Source organism: Equus caballus, chromosome 21 (assembly GCF_041296265.1).
Source record: "Equus caballus isolate H_3958 breed thoroughbred chromosome 21, TB-T2T, whole genome shotgun sequence".
NCBI lineage: Eukaryota > Metazoa > Chordata > Mammalia > Perissodactyla > Equidae > Equus > Equus caballus.
In genome coordinates this window covers 23820854-23836296 of record NC_091704.1, presented here as the reverse complement: position 1 = coordinate 23836296, position 15443 = coordinate 23820854, and the positions used below count along the sequence as shown (strand labels likewise).

Here is a 15443-nt window from a genome sequence, read left to right as displayed (position 1 = left end):
TTAAAAACTCTTCAAACAGGTCTTATTCTGTGTTAGGATATTTTTTATAATGAAAGGCTGTTGCGTAGTCCTTTAAAAGTGGCTTTTGGATATCAACTTGCTACTTTGTAATTCACTAGGGAAAGATTGAGAAAAAACAACACTTTTAAAATATGGCAAATTTCACTGACAGATTGAGCCCTCTAGGATCTTAACATTTCTAGTTTGATATTTGACCTCAAAATAAATAATTATCTGTTTTTAACACATAATATGGATTTGGGTGGAAGGTGATGGTTGTAGTTTCAGAACGGTGATTTGAGACCCAGGAAAAATGGTTCTTGTTCTGGCACTTAAAATGATAAGCTTTGCCTATCTAAAAATAATATGCATACATACTGACATAGTTTACATGCAAATTATACATCCACACTCAACTCATTTTATTTTCTGTAGCCTTACATACCTCAGGCCTGCCTCCAGCTCCTTCAGTTTTGCCATTGAGGATGCCCAAGTATAAAATATGATAGAGGCTCTATTTTCTTTACTGCATTATAGACACAGCCTCAAACACAGGACTGTCTTGATGAAGGATGCTCTTGGGAGACTAATCTTCACATTACCTAATTTTGCAACAAGTTCTTAGGAATGTGCTTGGGTTGTTTTCCACCAGTTACCTCTATCTTGTGGGAAGACAGGCACACAACACTAGGAAGCAAACACAAGTTTTCATGCTGCAAGAATCCTTACTCCATACAGGCGCCTTCATCCACAACCAAAATCTCCATGGAGAACTCGGGTATTGTGGAAAACTACTTTTCCATCTGGAGGGACTCTGTATTATCTCTTATTTTTCTATATTCTTTGCCACTTAAAAAAATGTATATCCTCTAACTGTGCCCATTTTATCTTTCCACCAGTCATACCACTATCCCATTTTGATGACCTTGCATGCGTAATAACCAAGTCATACTTCCTTAGTATTGTAAGGAGTTAAAAAATGAGGCACAAATTGTTGAAAGGGAATAGCACATGGTAATGCTTAATAAATACACTCAATATATGTTATTTTATCTTTTATTAGGGAAAAGAATTATTTTTTCCCAATATTATAACGCAATTGAAGTTATTTAATTTGTTTTCAAAATTACCATTATTTTACAGTTAGACACAAGATAGAGACTTTGCATGGGAATTAATTTATTTCATCAGTCTGATCATGATCATTTCTTTTGTCTCCAATTCCAATTATGTTTGCTACATTTGGGCAAAATTTTCTACTTTATTTCTTCTAATTCCTTCTCTTTATTCTCCTTGACTCCTCCTTGGGCTCTTTCTCAATTGCAATAATAATACAGAAATGAAAGGTTCTTGTTCTAGGAACACACACAGCATTTATAAGGGAATTTCTCCTTTGTACCCTCTCCCTTAAGCTATGAGAATACTTGCAAAAAATTAATTTGAAACCAAAAGATCTTTGCCAGTCAGATTTCTAACCCAAAACTGAATCCAAACTCTGACTCCATTTAGAAATCAAAGCTCAAGCTCCAAAGGTTAGTGCCCATAAACATAGGTTCCCTACCCACAACACAAGAGGGGCCGAATAAAAACTGGAATGCCAGGCTCATGGCAAGGAAAGGGCTTTTATTTTGGATGATATCAGTTGGGAGACAAGAGTGAGCGCTCAAATTAGTCTCGTTTCATCTCGTCTCCCAGAAAGATGGGAAGACAGGTGTTTTAAAGGTTTGTGAGGAATGTGGCTGCTTGTGGAGGGGGAGAGGGAGCAGTCAGTGGCCTTGCTGGTCAGAGCCTTCCCAAAAGCCTGCGTTTGGCCTTGGGATGCTGCTTGCAGGGAGGAGGAGGAGACGATAAGGAATCTACCTGGCTTCCTTGGCAGTCTGTCTCCTGGGAGGATAATAATGGATTCTGGAGCCAGGAAGCCAGGGAGTAAGCAGGGAATGAGTGCTTTGGTTTTAAGCCCATATATGCTGGGTTTAATGTAGGGGAGCTGATATCAGGGCCAGTATCACAAAGAATTATTTAGAATTATCTTATTTGTTAAGAAAAGTCTTCAAATGAATGCATAAAACCAATAACCAAATAATTTAACAAGGAGTTTTTTAATGTTGAAAATTTGCCTGCTTTACCACAAAACAACTGTTCACTAAATATGGCTATATTTTTCTGAGAATTGGTTTATAATTCTGAGATTCAATAAACAAACACTTAAAATGTTGCTAAAGATTTTATAAACTAAGTGTTAAGAACTTACTTCAGCCAATTTGATCATTCCTAATTATTAGGTACTTTTAGTAAATAGCAGTAGCCTGGTTCAAAAGAGATATGTAAGGATTATAGATTTCCTCTCCCAAAGTCTTACTACCAGATGGATTGGTACAATGAAAGTAAGTCTCAGACCAAAATCTGCCACAGCTACAAATACTAGAGAGCAAGCAGGAAAAAGAGAAAAAGGTGACAATGGAATATTAATCAGCCTTAAAAAGGAAGGAAATTCTGACACATGCTACAACATGGATGAACCTAGAAGATATAATACTAAGTGAAATAAGCCAGTCACAAAAAGACAAATGCTGTCTGATTCCACTTAAATGAGGTAATTAGAGCAGTCAAAATCACAGATACAGAATGTAGAATGGTGATTGCAAGGGGCTGGGGCAAGGGGATAATAGGGAGTTATTGTTTAATGGGAACAGAGTCTCAGTTTTACAAGACGAAAAGAATTCTAGTGATGTATGGTGGTGAGGGTAGCACAACATTATGAATGTATTTAATACCGCTGAACTGTACGAAGTTAAAATGATTAAGGTGGTAAATTTTATGTCGTGTGTATTTTACCACAATTCAAAAAGATTGGGAAAAAATGATTAACCTATTCTATAAAGTCAGTGGCATCGCTGTCCTTTGTCCTTTCAAGCACTTTGTAAAAAAAATCATTCAAAGCAGATGCAACAATATTCTAATTGTAGGATTCTGCCAACCTTCTGGTAAAATCAAACAGATGCCTCCAAAAATGTCTGGACATGTGACCCGACGGGGTCCTGAGGCCCGGGGTCAGACTACTGTCAACAGCATAGCCTCCCGAAATTAGTAGATTCTTATTACCTATTCATGCAAGTGTGGAAGGAACTGCACAGTTCTTTTTGCCAATCTGTGGACTTTGAATACCACCAACTCCAGGAAGCATGGTTTTCAGTACAGTCTTATATCATTTTAGAACAAAGAATGCGCATTAGACACACCCAGAATACATTTTCATCAAAATTTCAAAGAGATATTTAGTTACAAATTAGCAGGTCAACCTGACCCATGATGTTGAGAAGGACTACTCCAGGTGTTATAAATAGGGTGTTACCAATAGGGTATAGGAGGGGAAGTATGCATTCTTATCTTGAGAGAGTGTACTCTGTACTTTAATGGCTAAGCAGATGTACAATGTATGTTTGATAGGCTATAAACCAAGCTTTTTAGTTCCAGCTGAATCAGTTTTGAACCTGAATAGGTACCCCATATACCTCAATATGTGAAAATCAGTCAAACCTTTTGGTGTGGATCAATGATAAAGGTAGTCATTCTGGTTGGTCTTTCAAATATTAGCTAAACATCTCTGGGATATGTATTCATTATTAATTATTTCAACCATTAACTCACTGTCCTAGAGTATAGATTAAAACTAATACACATATTTATCCCACTATTTCTCTACTTGCAGATTAATAGCGCTTACATAATTATTGGATTGCCCTTCATTAACTCTTTTCTTTTTTTTTTTATTGAGTTAATGATAGGTTACAAAGTTGTGAAATTTCAGTTGTACATTAATGTTTGTCAGTCATGTTGTAGGTGCACCACTTCACCCTTTGTGCCCACCCGCCACTCCACCTTTCCCCTGGTATCCACTAAACTGTTCTTAGTCCATAATTTTAAATTCCTCATATGAGTGGAGTCATACACAGATTATCCTTCTCTCGCTGGCTTATTTCACTTAACATAATTCCCTCAAGGTCCATCCATGTTATTGCAAATGGAATCATTTTGTTCTGTTTTGCAGCTGAGTAGTATTCCATTGTCTATATGTACCACATCTTCTTTATCCATTCGTCTGTTGCTGGACACTTAGGTTGCTTCCATTCATTAACTCTTTTCAAATAACGCATTGGTTATTATGTAATGAAGCATTTTCAGGGCAGAAAATGTCTACTTTCCTTACAACCTCTCCAACTGCTTTGTCCCCTCCACCCCTGTTAATTTACCGGCTTTCTTATTTTCCCCTCCAGCATGATCTCTAAGTGTTTTAGGGAATAGTCTCTGTGTAAAACTCAATTTTATGTCCTTCTGGATACTATTCTCTTCCTGGGGTAGCACTGAGACACTGAGAACATGGCCTGATTTTCCTTCTGTGTGGAAGGAATGAGAAAGTGTTGTAAATATCCCATAGTAAAAATATTTATTATTATTTACAATCTCCCATTGCCCTAGGAGAATAGGCCCTAGTACCTGGAGGGCCCTTTATTGGTGAGCTCTATGATGTGTGCAAGTTTAGAGGTAGAAACTAGAGAAACACTAAATTGCTCCGTAGAAGAAAAAATAGGAGAAATTGAAATCTCCGAGGAAGAAAGGGCTAGGAATGCAGAAACCAGAGGGGCTGAGCTGAGACCTGTGAGGTAGGGAGGGCAGAAAGAGGAAGCCAGTGATTGTGCCACCAGGAGCAGAGACTCGGGAAAAGTGAGATTTTGAAAGTGATGTGCTGTGTGAAGTGTAATGTGATCCTTCTGGGATTCACAAAACTACAAAGATTGCAATATGCTTGGTGTGGTTGGATTTCTTGTAGGAACAGAGAAAAGAGCTGACTGAGAAGAGGGACAGCTGATCTCTGGGCTATATAAAGATGCACAAGATGCCTTAGAATCCAGCTCTGGATATTAGGGACTGAGATTTGGAACACTGTATAGGACAGTGGAGGAGATGGAGCCATGTTCTGCATACACCAGGCATACAGCAGCTGGCTATTTCTGCTCCCTTCATACTAGGTACCAGAGCAGGCACACAATGAATCAATTACAATGAATCAATTACAGCCTAGATTTGTCAAAAAAGCGGTAAACACATATGGTTGCTGCATAACATTCTTCCCTCAGTCATTTTGCAAGTAAAAATTTTAAGCATTTGACACCTTAAAATTTTGTCATTTTGTCATTTTTTTCCCTACTTTTCCAGCTACTCAATTCTATCTTCCAGGTCTATCACACCAAAAGTACACAGCAGAAATAGGAAGGACACATATACCAAGAGGAAAGAAAATAAGAAGGCACAAAGGCAGCCAGAAATGTAAAATATATGCTAATAGCCCAGAGAACAATCACAGCTTGGAAAGTGCTGTTCCAAATTACAACCAGTGTCTGCTTATCATTCAAGATTTCTGAACCCAGCTCTTAATTAGGATTTAGCACTGTTCAGTTTAATAGTCACCAATTTGGATGAATACATGGAAAGCACATTATCAAATTTTGGAGGGCTCAGAAGTAAAACCAGTAGCTAGCACTCCAAATAACAGAATCAAGATTTTTCAAATATTGGTAGATTTGTATCATAAAACAAAACCAATATGATTGTTACCAGCTATCTAGATTGCCTGTTATATAGAGACCTGTCTTTTGAACTCCAGACTCACATTTCCATCTTCCTACTTGATTTCTCTTTTTGAATATCTTGTGAGGATTTTAAGTTTCAAAACCAAATTCTTGATCTTCTTTTCTAAAACATATCTTTCTTCCAATGTTATCTATTTAATTTGTATGCTACTACCATCTAAAAAATTATGCAAACAAGAAATATAATGCAGTCATCGGAGGCACCAGCTTCCCCTTATCTGCCAATTTCACCTCTTCAAGATCTCTCAGGTATGAAAGTTACTCCATTTCTGCCATGATTCCAACATTTATCCTGAAGATTACTGCAGTAGCCTCCTAATTGGTCTTCTTGGGTCTATTCTTAACTCCCTCCAATTCATTCTCCACATGTTGCCAGATTGATATTTTTAAAACACAAAGCTGACCAATTCACCCAGCTGCTTGAACTCTTCAATGGATCCTCACTGTTTTGGGGATAAAGAACAAAATCTTTACTATAATCCGTGAAGCTCTGCGTGAGCTAACCCTCTTTTCTCTTGCTGGCTTCATTGTACATTACACTCTGACTCTCTGGCCGTGTACCAGCCCCAAGGGCTTTCTTCTAGTTTTTGGAACTGACAAGTGATGATTCAGCCCCAGAGCCTTTGCATCGACTCTTTCCTTCTAGATTGCTTTTAACTTCCCATTTCACCAAATTGCCCACTGCTTTTTCTTCAGATTCATTTCAATCATCACTTTCCTAGAGAAGCCTCTCTGAGCTCCCAGACTTAGTCAAATCCTTCAGGTGTATTCTCTCACACTACTGTGTATCTCCCTTATTTGAATTTTACTTTTATTTGTGTAATTATTTGACTGTATCCTACAGTAGGCTGAAACCTCCTGAAGGGTAGAAACCATTCTTGTTTTACTTATCATTGGATTTTGAGTATGTAGCACAATATTTGACATATTGTAGGTGTCTATTAATACAATACTATGTACCTATTAAATATTTATTTAAGGATAAAAGTTAGTAGAGACAAATGTGAAATCCTGTATTTTGCTCGAAGATGTTAGTGAATCAGAAGAATTGGGTTTGAGTTTATGACAAGCCCATTATAAACAAGGAGTATGATGACCACAAGAAAGCTACTGCGATCTTTGTCTACACTAATTGACATACAATATAATGGTCAAGGGAGATGAAAGCTCCTGTTTTCTTTGCACTGCCAGACTATGTCTGGAGCAGTGTGCTTTGTACTTGCTGCTCCTGGAATGCTCATGTTCTCTTGTATCCACATGACTTACTCTTATCTCTTTCATATCTTTGCTCAAATATCACTGCATCAGTCAGAGGCCCAACAGGAAACAGCATACTTGAAACAGGATACTTCAAGGAAGGCTGACGAACAAAGGGGCTATTTTCAAAAGTGTGGGTGTCATGCAACCACAAAGGATAGTGCAGTAACCTAGAGGTCTAAGGGGACAAGGGGGATGGAGTGGTTACTGAAACCAGAAAGAGAGAGTCTTGCAGAGCCAGCAGCCTTGGAAGGAACCATAACTTTCAATTGAGGGACACACAACCTGAGGGTCCTCACTAAGTGGCAGCCAGGGAATAAATATCCTAATCTCACTTTCTTCCCTTCCTCCAATGTCTTATTAAGATCCCCAATGGTTAAACCAAGCAGGAAACCAGATGGCACAGGAATTGTTGATCTACTCTGTAGGTCAGCCTCCTGAAATCGACAATAGGAGTGATAAAGAAAGTAGATCTAGAGAAGTGAACAGATAATAAATTGGCACACCTTCTCAATGAGGTCTTCCCTGACCACTATTTTAAACTGTAAACCCACCCTCACCCTCAGAATGTGCTGTTTGCTTTCACTGCTTTATTTTTCTCTGAGCACATTTTACTTTCTAACATATTATATATTTTACTTATTGATTTGTTGTCTTTCCCCATGAGAATGTAAGCTCACAGGACAAGGACTTTTATCTGTTTTGTTTGCTGTTGTATCCTCCCACTAGAGATACACCACATGATAGACGCTCAGTGAAAATCTCTTGAGTGAATGAATGCACTAAGTCCTGGGTTCTACATTTTTAAGGGAGGCATCAAATATTAGAGGAGAGCACTAGTATAGTGAAGGGTCTGGCCCACGTGTTCCATAAATGGTGAAAGGACTGATCACACTTAGCCTAGACAGGAAATGGCAAAGGATTGCCTTCAAATCTGTAAACGGCTAACGTTTGAAAACAGACTTGTTCTATTAATGTTTTCCATTAGAGGAGAGAATTAAGGGCAATGGATGAAATGTTATTGATAAATAAATGACAAACAATAGGATATATTGGAGTATATAAGGAAGCCATTTGGTGTAAAACCATTTGGCCTGATCTTGTTTTTCCAAAAGGGCCTGATGTGGCCATTGAGCACACACCCGGAGACCACCAACTTGCTATGTTTGCGGAATTGCTGTGCTGGCAAAGCAATCTCGTGACTGTTGTAAAAGGGACATTCCAATCATATGTGATACATGCTTTTTGACGGTTTATAACCACTCTGTGCACCCCCACTTCTTTGCAGTTCTCTATCCCTTTGTGAAAGGACTTTCCCAGCCTATATGGTCCTCAGATCTGGCTCATAATAAACTCACCCCAATTTTGATTTATAAATTGGTTATGGATTATTGGCATGGATAATATTAGGCAAGAAGATAGGTCAATATAATAGAAAATATTTGATTAATTAGAGCTGTCTACTAACAGGACAAGAAAAAAGTTTTACTTGTTCAGAAGTAAATTGCTTGTCATTGGAAGGGCCCTAACAGAACTGAACGACTGTCTTTTAGGATGTTGTGGAAGCGCTTGCTGAATTGGATGGAAAATTGAACTGAATTTCCCATAGAAGTGCCCCAGATATATATTTTAGTTGAATAACTGAACATTTATATCAGTATTTGGCCGAAGTCAAGGTCAAAAGTGAATATTACCATCATAGAATCAACTTCTTGGCTATCAGAATAAAGCTGAAATTTTATTTTAAAATATTACTGTAATGTTGGTTTTCTTTTTTTTTTTAAAGATTGGCATCTGAGCTAACATGTTGCCAATCTTCTTTTTCTTCTTCTTCTTCTTCTCCCCAAAACCCCCCAGTACATCACTGTATACTCTAGTTCTGAGTGCCTCTGGTTGTGGCATGTGGGATGCAGCCTCAGTGTGGCCTGATGAGCGGAGCCATGTCCGCGCCGGGGATCAGAACTGGCGAAACCCAGGCCACCGAAGAAGAGCATGTGAACTTAAACCACTCAGCCACGGGGCCGGCCCCTGCAATGTTGGTATTAAATTATAGTAATCATTTAAAAAGTCTAGTATTATAATACGATCATTAATCATCGCTTAGCACCCCAGCTGCTAGATTGTGCATGCGGTCACTGCATTCCCCACTTGTCACTATGTGTTCACCTTCACTCGAGGTTGGTGGAGAAAGGAGATATGTTTTGGCTAGCTCTGCCAGTATAGGATACTGCCATTATTTTCTTAATCTTTCCTTCTTCTCTATTAGTAACCAATCAAAGTTATCCCCTCTTAACTCTCTTAACTTATCCCCCATTAATACTTTGCACCCAAAGATCCTTGGATGGAATTTCACTGACAATCCCAAATACTGAAGCTTCATGCCCTGAACTGAACAAAATGCTTCTGGAAGGCGAATTAACTTGGTTGCTCTCATTTATTTTGCTGTTTTTTCTTTCATGTACTCATTGCTTCACACAGTCACTTAAGAAATTTTGTCTTTAAACCATGAATCTAATAACATAACAAAATACTAATATAATTGGCTTTCAAAATAAAAAAGATGTCTCTATATTATCAGAAAGGGCACACTTGTCAGCGTTTGGCTCTTTGGCCCTCCAAAGACTGAGGCTGGAGTTAAAGCTGAATTCTGCCTCAAGACTGACGAGATAAAGCAGGGCTAAATTTCTGTTCATCCCGAGCTTTCAGGGTGCCTTCCAGGCCTAAAGTTCTATGATTCTGTTGTTTTACAGATAAGGAAACTGACGTTCAGGCAGGTTAAATGAGTTAACTGAACTGAGTTCAGGTTAACTGAGTTCAGCACAGCTAACAGTAAAGTTAGCAAATGAAACTATCAGACTGCAAACTTCTGATCTCTTCAGTAAAGACAGAAGTGACAGCTACTCTGAATATTAAAGGATATGGGGCAGAGAAATATGTGAAACTATATGTGCTAGTGTGAATGATGCTATTTTGGTAAACTTGTGAATTTCATGTCCACAATGCCCAAGACCATAAACTTAAATATGAGGCCACATTGCAAATTTGGCCTTTTGCAGGGAAAGCAATAGACTGTCTGACAGATTGAGACCTTGCTGCTGCCAGAGAATGAGATAGAGTGAAAGGTGCCACAATATTTAATAGGTTATATTTGCTTGGATTACTTTGGGAAGACAGCACATATAAATCACAGGCGTTTTCTTTTTCTCTCCTCTCTCTCGTTCCCTGATAAATAACAATTGCTTCCACAAACCAATTTAAATTCTAAAACCAAACAACTAATATTTGGAATGCGTTCCATAACAAAAGGTGAAGATGAAAGGGATGTGTAACCTCTCTGAAACCAGTAATATTCTCAATGTTAGATAAGTGAATTGGTTGTACAAGATTGCTTCGATATTAATAACTTAGAAAAGACAATTCTAAAGTGAGGGGCAGCAGACTCAAACTGACTGGGAAGTGACCTCAATAATCTGGAAGGAACTACTTAAAGGAAAAGTTAGTGTTAAAAATGTGTATCCTTTACAAGTAGGCTAGAAATTAATACTAATGATTATTGTAATAGCTATCTAAATTGTAAAACAGTTCCTAATAAACAACGACATATTTAAATGATTTTGTTTACAAGACACTGTCACATACTGTTCTCATTTGATATTCACAAATGACTAACACATACCATTTAAAATAAAACACTTTTATAGTTGAGGAAACTTGGAGTTAAAGTTATGTGACTTACCCAAGATCATGTAGCTGAAAAATCATGGATCTCAAGTCTTCTTCGGTATTTTCACAATATCATGTTTTTCTTTGAAAGAAGGTTTTTCCTATTACGTGTTTTAAGGATTGGAGAATTGTTGTGTGCCAGTCTCAGCCTATTAATAATCAATATTGTGGCTGGACCAGCCCCTGAGGTTCTTATAATGATTGCAAGATGCCCTTCAGCAATAACCATAAGGAAACTTTGAAAAAATAAATGTTTATTGCTTACAGGACCTGGAAATCACACAGCACACGTGGGGCCACATAGCAAGGTTGCGTGGCAGGGAGAACACTCATGCACATAGGCCTGGTGTTCTGCTTTACTAAGGTCTGGGGTCCGGGGTACCAAGGGTTTCACAGCTCTCTCTTTATTGGCGAATTAAAAACATAAGAGTGGGAATTTAAAGAGCAAGATGAGAAAAAATAAGTGGCCCAAATGGTCAGTTATCAAAATCAACCAAGATCTCTAAAGCAAAGGAGCTTCAGTGGGGCAAGGTGGCCAGGCTCTTTATCTAGTCTATGGCTGGCAATGTGTTTATTCTTTGAGATGTCCTTCTTTGAAGTGAACGCCTCTTTGAAGCGGATGCCTGGGCAAAGCTTAAGTCAGGCACTTGCATTACAAAAAACAAAAAAAGAACAACTGTTAGGGTTTACACTACATTTTGTTATTGATTTCACTGGATTTTCAGGTGGGAAATCAATGAATACAGCCGTAGTCTTATGACAAGTCTCCACATAAGCCACTCAGGTAATTGAAAATTTCTGTATCTGGCAAACAAAGCTAAACAGTCCTTAGAGATTCCCTCCTAGCTTCCTTCTCCTTCCTCAAGCCAACTAATAACATTTACTTTTGATATGGAAACCATATTTATAGTCTTCTGATGATCTATTTTCATTGGTATGAATCCAGACTTTATAACATGCTGGCAAGTTAACCTTTACTCCAAGAGGCCCCCTCGCTCCCTGAATAAGCACTTTTGACTTACCTCCAGTCATCAGTTCACCTACAAACTGTAATTTGTCCAGAGTGGAGTCACAAACACTTTCATGGTTAATCCCAGTTGCACATAGGTGGAAGCTGAGGCCCAAGAAGGTAAGCAACGAAGATAGTGATATCAGAAGGGAAAACTAAACCCAGGTGGTGATGGTGCCTTAGGAAGAGTCTGAGGCCTGTGGATTTTAGCAAGGAATAGACCCAGCAGGTGGGCTTGAGCTCAGAACTCCAGGAAGTGTTTGTTACCAAAAGTTCCATCTCTGATCCGGATGCCAATCCACATAATGAGACCAGAGTATTGGGTGAAAAAGGGAAGGCTTTACTTTGCCAGACAGAGGGAGCAAAGTAAAGGCTAGTGCCTCAAAATTTGCTTGACCCCCGTTAAGAAACGGGTAGGGGTTTTTAAGAACCAGGGAACTGGCAACTTGTGCTTTCAGTTTTAATCCAGATATGCTGGGTTCACTGTAGGGGAACCGATATTAGGGCTGATATTAACAGAGGGACTGACAATGAGGCGAAGGGAGAAGAAGGCACAGCAACTTCTGTTGCTCGGTGAGGGCATGACAGGAGCCAAGGACTTTCCCACGGTCCCGCGGCCCTGCGCCGCCCACACGCGGGTCCAGCCCGAGCCTGCCGGGGCGAGTGAGCGGGCCGCCCGCGGCGGGCAGCGCAGGACCGAGGCCGCGGGTCCGGCCTGCAGGCGCAGCTCGAGCGCTTTCCGCGGGGTTTGGCTCCTGTCGCTTCCCGTCTCTCCGAACCTGGCATAGCGGCCGCCGGAGCCCTCGGAGCCGGGCTGCGGGTGGGCGCGCGAGGGCGCGGAGCAGGCGGCTCCAGGACGGGGACGCAGGTGAGGGCCGGTGGCTCGGAGCCCAGCGGGGCGCGCCTTCCTGAGGGCTCCGGCCTCGGGCGGCCCTGCCTCGCCGCGCCGGCTCGCGGGCCCCGCTCGCCCAGGGCAGGACGCCCCGAGGGCTGGGCTGGGCAGGGCTGGGGCTGGCGCGGCCTCAGGTGAGGCGGCGGCGGCTCAACTTTCGCACCTGAGGCTCTCGGCGGCCGCCTCGGGACGTGGCCTGGGAGAGCGTGGAATTACCGGGCGCCTGGAAACGTGAGCCGGGCGGCGCCGGGGGCGTGGTGGGGGCGCGGCGGGCCCGCGGAGGCGGGAGCGGGCGGCGGGGCTCGGCCGTGGGGCGCCCTCCAGGTCGGAGCTGAGGAGCGGCGCCCGGTGTCCCCTCGGAGCGCGTGGGGACAGCCGGCACACGCCCTCCACGGCCGCGGCCCTCGGCGCAGATCCACTTTCTTTTGTTTGGTCCATTTCGGTATCGGCGTTTCAGCTGCTTTGTCGCTGCCTGGGGTCCGGAGGGTACAGACTGTCTGCCGGGCAGAGGTCAGGAGTAAGCCGTGAAATGCGGCGGGGCGGCGGTGGGGCGGGGGTCCTTGGGGGGATTGTTATTAGTGCCGTCATGAGCACTAACGTGTCTGTATTACCGTGGTCTTTTTCGAGCTAGTGCTCAGTATTTTTGTAACATCTGATAGTTTCAAGTGCACCCGGGAGAGCGTTCATTAGTAACTTCAAAGGAGCCTTGATGTGGGCAGGTTAGTATTAAATTACCCCGATTTATAGACCAGACAACTGAGGCACCCAGGAGAAAAAGTGATTCTGTCAAAACTAAGCAGTCTGCCCTTGTGGGAGCTGTGATTAGAACTTGCCTGAATGAGAGTTGTCCTCCGCCCAGTCGCTCAACCTGAAACAAAATTTAGAGCTCTCAGTGCCTGTTGATGCTCATTATATTTTTATTTACTCATTAATTACTAAAACCTTTCTTAAAAAATACAGTTGAGTCCTTTCAGACTCCTGGAATAGTACCCTTAAAAGTGGTACGTAAAAGGCCAGAATCATTTCGGTTGTTGACTAGGATCACTAGAGTCACAAGGACTAAATTCCTTTGTTTTTTATTTGTCAAACCTTTAATCTCCTGTATAAATATGGTGCCCCTGGGAGCCCAGAGATACTTAGTGATGACCATAGCAGAGGCTTTAAATATATATTTGATGAATAATTAAAATGGAGGAGGGGAGCTCCCGGGTGTCCATGAATATTGAGCAGCAAGTTTTCTTTTCTCACACAAAAGAATTAAAAATTTAGGAGAATAGTCATTAATTTCAGTGAAAATTAACTTGTAATCATGTGCGTATTATGTTGTGCTTTCTTCTCTCTCCAGAGGCATCTGCAATTTACCAATTTCCCTAGGGTTTGCTTTTAAATGATTTTGCCAGTAGATCTTTATTGTCTCATTTTTCTTCCTCTCTTTCATTTATATATATTTGGTTTTTCAAAGTGAAGATTTTTTTTTCTTCTAAGGTTCAAAGAAGAGGCTTTTTTCTCTTTTAGAAAAACAAGCTTACTTTCTTTGTAAAATAGGTGTGATTTTTATGAGTGTATCTGAGGATAGATACCAGCTTCTTTAATAAGGAACTCTCATACATCAAGCAAGAATTTTTCCAGGCAATTATGCAATGAATTAATAATCATTTTAATGGATCTCTGTAATATTTTGTGACACGCCATCCTCATATAATGCCTCTTTATCAAGCAGCATAAAGTTAAAAATTTTCAGTTAAATTTTGCTAACTACATAGCACAAATTTTGGGGCACAGTATGCCTAGACTTAATTATTGACTCATGAAATAAACATTTCTAATTCTCTTTCCTTTACACCACCTTCACTCAACCATCTGAAAAAAGAATGATAATCTGTCCTTTCTCTGGTAAGAGATATTTGGAGAATTGGTGAAGTAATGTCTGGAAAATGTTTTAAACTCCATGTAAGAGAGCTGCTTTGTGACTTCAAAGTGTGATTATAGAGTCATGAAACATTGCCATCTCCCCTAAGAATGGGTCATGAATGTTTTTCAAGAGAGTGGTCATTCCAAATAGTCACTTTAAGAGGCTGAACACTTATTCCAAAAGTGCTACTGCTAGACACAATGTTTTGAATCTTTTGAAATTTTTAGTCAATTTCCAAGCAACATAAAAACATGATTTTAGCATCACTTCTCTAAGCACTTGTTTTTTGTTTGTATTTTTTAAAATAAGTTTATAATCAGTTTGAACACCTATTTAATTTGCGAAACTTGGCATAATGATTTCTGTGCAGCTGCAAAACTCAGTTCTACCTTCAATGTTTTACCGCTATGAAGTATATTTAAAACGTTATCTTGAAGGCTATGACAGCACTTTCAAAAGGGTGGTTTAAAAATAGTTTTAAATCACACATTCTGCTTCGGCGGCCCAGGATTCGTCAGTTTGAATCCCAGGTAGGGACCTACATACTGTGTATCAGGCCATGCTGTGGCAGGCGTCCCACATATAAATTAGAGGAAGATGGACACAGATTTTAGCTCAGGGCTAGTCTTCCTCAGCAAAACCAGGAGGATTGGTGGCAGGTGTTAGCTCAGGGCTAATCTTCCTCAAAAAAAAAAAAAAAATTTAAATAATGGCAACATTGTTAGAATAAGTTTGCAACCTTCCCAGAGTGACTATTCTGATGGAGGCAATGCTTAGTTCTAGGCTGAAGTTCTATATCTGTGTGTACATTTGTACATAGATATATATATGTACATTTGCATGTTGTAAACATTTTGAAACTAATAATTTGTATTGTAACCTATCAATTACTTATTCGAAGTAGAATACATTAAGTCAGTCACATATAATACTGAAACAGTATTAAGTTGGGAGTATATTTCATATAAAAGTTTGGACTTCACATAAACACAAGTGTAAATC

General features: G+C 40.2%; 1 protein-coding gene across 28 annotated transcripts in view; it reads left to right on the top strand.

Annotated features, from left to right (window-relative positions):
- Positions 1-15443, top strand: part of RNF180 (ring finger protein 180) — a 276935-nt gene that overhangs the window by 59161 nt on the left and 202331 nt on the right. For 2 of the 28 annotated variants that reach the window (XM_070246213.1, XM_070246227.1), the window contains exon 1: positions 12586-12760. The exons of 14 other annotated variants lie outside the window; for them this stretch is intronic. The gene's annotated coding sequence lies outside the window, so the exon portion shown is untranslated. Of the gene's footprint in view, positions 1-11984; positions 12506-12532; positions 12761-12789; positions 13040-15443 lie in introns of those variants that run through there. 12 more of the 28 variants (XM_070246215.1, XM_023625621.2, XM_023625626.2 and 9 more) reach the window with 12 other exon arrangements.